Source organism: Pelophylax lessonae, assembly GCF_965119305.1.
Source record: "Pelophylax lessonae genome assembly, chromosome: 9".
NCBI classification, from domain to species: Eukaryota; Metazoa; Chordata; class Amphibia; order Anura; family Ranidae; genus Pelophylax; species Pelophylax lessonae.
The window spans coordinates 105853662-105858252 of record NC_138776.1 but is presented as its reverse complement, the minus strand read 5'-3'; positions in this window follow the sequence as shown (position 1 = coordinate 105858252).

Sequence of the window (4591 nt, the reverse complement as noted above, 5' to 3'; positions counted from 1 at the left end):
TACCTTTACCACCCTAATGCCCCCCCCCCCCCTTCACCTGTGTGAATAAGCCCTTGTGGTAGTGCTCACCACCCCTCTGAAAAGCATCCATGGTTAATCACTTTTTGAATACATTTGAAAGGAGGCTTGAAGACACCTCCTAGATGCTTGCCTTAGCTGTGAAACCTACAGCACTGTGTTGCAACAGCATGCATTACACTTTGCAGCTCAGTCCCATTAACTTGAATGGGCTGCTTTGGCAGCAGTACTGCTTGCTGAAAGTGATTCTGTAGTATACATTTTGTCACGCCAAACTGTGACCCCGGGCAGAATGTACTAACATAAGCAGGGGTGATGCAGTAAAACTGTGGCTCAGCCGCATATTTTTATTATCCCCGGATGCCTGTGCAAACGAGGCCTGTGACCAGTAGATTTTGGAATATGTTAGTAAAATGAATAACTATTTGTGACAAAATAACACAAAGTTAAAATGTAGTGTCATTGGTCGTTTCTTTATTAAGTCCCAGCGTTTAGACTCTCACTGGCTAAGTCTCTCTGAGAAAATGTACAGACAAATAGGAGCAGCATGTCTGTATCCCACAGTCTGCAGCTCAAGAGGCTCTCAGTGGCTCAGTCTTCAGCCTCTATGGACACACACCGATCCTCAGTGACTGTCTCCTTGGTGCAGTCAGCCACAGCAATAGGTCCACGATCTCTGGCTCCTGGGGCTGTTCTGCCCAGATCTCCACAGAATTGCTCAGAAAAAGTTCTGTTCTCCCCTCCTCTTTATGCAGGGAATCCTGGATATTAGAGTCCACAGCTCAATGGTCTCAATTGCACAGAACTCCTTGTAGACTACATATACCATGACCCTAGGCTCATTAACGTCATCCTGGGAGGGAGTGAGCAGCTGCATAGCAAGTTTTCTCCCTCTGATTGGCTCAGAGTTGCTGCAGAGAACCTCCAGCGGGGGGGAATTCACACAGAATTCGCTGCTCACACACACACCTGGCAGCACACCCTGGTGGCGGGGTAGAACGGAGAAGAGAGGGCACAAACACATAGAGCTCACTCCTCACATACACAGCTGGCCACACACCCAGCTACACACTGGTGGCGGGGTAGAATGGAGAAGAGAGGGCACAGACACATAGAGCCCACTCCTCACATACACAGCTGGCAGCACACCCAGCTACACACTGGTGGCGGGGTAGAATGGAGAAGAGAGGGCACAGACACATAGAGCTCACTCCTCACATACACAGCTGGCAGCACACCCAGCTACACACTGGTGGCGGGGTAGAATGGAGAAGAGAGGGCACAGACACATAGAGCTCACTCCTCACATACACAGCTGGCAGCACACCCAGCTACACACTGGTGGTGGGGTAGAATGGAGAAGAGAGGGCACAGACACATAGAGCCCACTCCTCACATACACAGCTGGCAGCACACCCAGCTACACACTGGTGGCGGGGTAGAATGGAGAAGAGAGGGCACAGACACATAGAGCCCACTCCTCACATACACAGCTGGCAGCACACCCAGCTACACACTGGTGGCGGGGTAGAATGGAGAAGAGAGGGCACAGACACATAGAGCCCACTCCTCACATACACAGCTGGCAGCACACCCAGCTACACACTGGTGGCGGGGTAGAATGGAGAAGAGAGGGCACAGACACATAGAGCTCACTCCTCACATACACACCTGGCCGCACACCCAGCTACACAATGGTGGCGGGGTAGAATAGAGAAGAGAGGGCACAGACACATAGAGCTCACTTCTCACATACACAGCTGGCAGCACACCCAGCTACACACTGGTGCCCGGGTAGAATGGAGAAGAGAGGGCGCAGACACATAGAGCCCACTCCTCACATACACAGCCGGCAGCACACCCAGCTACACATTGGTGGTGGGGTAGAATAGAGAAGAGTGGGTGCAGGCGCATAGAGCTCACTCCTCACATACACAGCTGGCAGCACACCCAGCTACACATTGGTGGTGGGGTAGAATAGAGAAGAGTGGGTGCAGGCGCATAGAGCCCACTCCTCAGCAGCTGGCCGTGTATTCGGCTATGCGTCTACACTAATATTTACAAAAATGATAGCTAAGTGGTAGGAACTACTTTAAGAGCCTGTTCCCAATGCAAAACAGGGCAAAATGCGTTTTTTCCTATCAGGACATGCAGTAATTTTCATCTCAAACAACTGCATCACACTGCGCTGTGGGCAAAAGAACCTAAAGTGGTATTGAACCCAAAAATAAAAATATAATATATTGCAGCTTATCAATTCTTAGATGTTGTGGTTGCATTAATCTTTTTTTTTTTTTAAGCATTTTTCCTTTAACATGGTGAACTGGCCAGTAAGTCTGTTATTTTTAAACTTCCTTTAACAGACCGAGCTGTCCAGCAAAAGTGTTTGTTGGCAATTAGAGGATTTAGATCAGGGGTCTTCAATTTAGGGCCCTCCAGTTGTCCAGGAACTACAATTCCCATCATGCCTAGTCATGTCTGTGAATGTCAGAATTTTACAATGCCTCATGGGATGTGTAGTTCCGCAACAGCTGGAGGGCCGTAGTTTGATAATCCCTGGTTTAGACAATCCATTTGCCACTGTAGGAGTGCTTACAATGGTCAGCTTTTATTTATTTACAGTATTTTATGAAAAAACATATCTTGCTGTAACTGATTTAAAAGCGTTAGCTGGAGCTCAGCTTTAGTTTCTTAGTCAAGTCCAACTTTATCTGCTAGTAAAACTAACACTACACTCTCCCCAGATTTACAATGATGTTGTCGAAAGGTGTCTCCATTGCTCCTTCATCCAGAGGGGAAATACCCTAAAACAGGAGGTGTGTTACTGGCCAGATCACGAGATGAAAAAAAGGAAAAATGCACTAAAAAAACAAATGTAGCTACCACATTTAAAGAGAAGCTTCAGTCTCCCCCCCCCCCAATAAATTCAAAGTCAGCAGCTACAAATAGTGTAGCTGCTGACTTTCAATGTGAGGACATCTGCCTGTCCAAGGATCAAGCACTGTCCTCACCTAAGCCGATTCCTCTATCAGCTTTGAGTACAGGTGCGGGCATCTTAAAGAGGAGCTCCAGTCATTTTTGTATTTATTAAAAGTCAGCAGCTACAAAAACTGTAGCTGCTAAGGTTTAATAAATACACTGACCTGTCCCAGGATCCAGCAATGTGCCTAACCGAGCCATCCCTTCCCATGAGCTTCTCTCCCCGGCTCTAGCATTTCAACTGTGAGCACACGCGAGTTGCGCTGTGCCTCCTGTGAATGGGTGTGCCACATTTTTGGGTAAAGTTCCTCTTTAAGGACTGGTAAACTGCAATATCAGTGGTGCCACTAGGGTTGGTGTCACCCAGTGCAGTAACTCATGGTGTTAGTTTTTTTTTATTAACCACTTAAGCCCGGGAAGATTTTACCCCCTTCCTGACCAGGGGGTATTTTGCGATTCGGCACTGCGTGACTTTAACGGACAATTGCGCGGTCGTGCGACGCTGTACCCAAACGACTTTGACGTGCTTTTTTTTCCCCACAAACAGAGCTTTCTTTTGGTGGTATTTGATCACCTGTGCGATTTTTTGATCATGCGCTATAAACAAAAGAAGAGCAACAATTTTGCAAAAATAAAAATATGTTTCACATTTTTTTATATGAAATTCCCCCCCCCAAAAAAAATGTAAAAATCCAATTTTTTTTCAATGTTTGGCCAATTTGTTTTCTGCTACCTATGTTTGGTAAAAAAAAAAAATCACAATAAGCGTATTTTGATTTGTTTGCGCGAAAGTTATTGTGTTTACTAACTAAGGGAAAGATTTTTGTCATTTTTGTTGTTTTTTTTTTTTAACGCGTAATGGCGGCGATCTGCGATTTTTTTTGTGGTACTGCGACATTGCGGCGGACAGATCGGACCCTTGACTGACATTTTTGACACTTTTGGGGGTACCAGTGACATTACTACAGTAATCAGTGCTATACATATGCACTGTTACTGTAAAAATGACACTGGGAGGGAAGGGGTTAACTTTATTGGAGAGGGAGGGGTTAAGTGTGTCCCTAGGGGCGTGTTTCTAACTGTCATTGTATGTGGCTAGTGGTGTAATAGCAAAGATCTACATAGCAGGACCGAATGATCTGTGTTTTTACACAGGGGAGAATGACAGGCGGCTTTGTTTACACTAGCCGCCTGCCTTTCTCCCTCTCTGCCCGACGATCGCGAGTGACCGGCGGACATTGGGTCCGCCGATCACACGCGCCAGCTTCGTCGGGTACGAGTGGGGGCGGGAGCGCGCCTCCGGCGGTGCGCGCTCGCCCCCTATTCGCTCCCAGGCTAGTGACGTACCGGTATGGCAAGTGGTTAATGTAACTCATAAATCCTAACTCCCATATAACACTAAATGCAATGGCAATAGTGACATTGACAACTAGGAAAATAAAATGACCTTTAAATTACAATATCATATAAAGATAATAGCATTCAAAATTACATTTTTTACAAAATGATGTTTATTTTAACATAATATTATTGGAAAAAAAGGTATTTATGAACAAGTGTTGCTAGAAAGATAGTGTGAGCATTACAAATATAT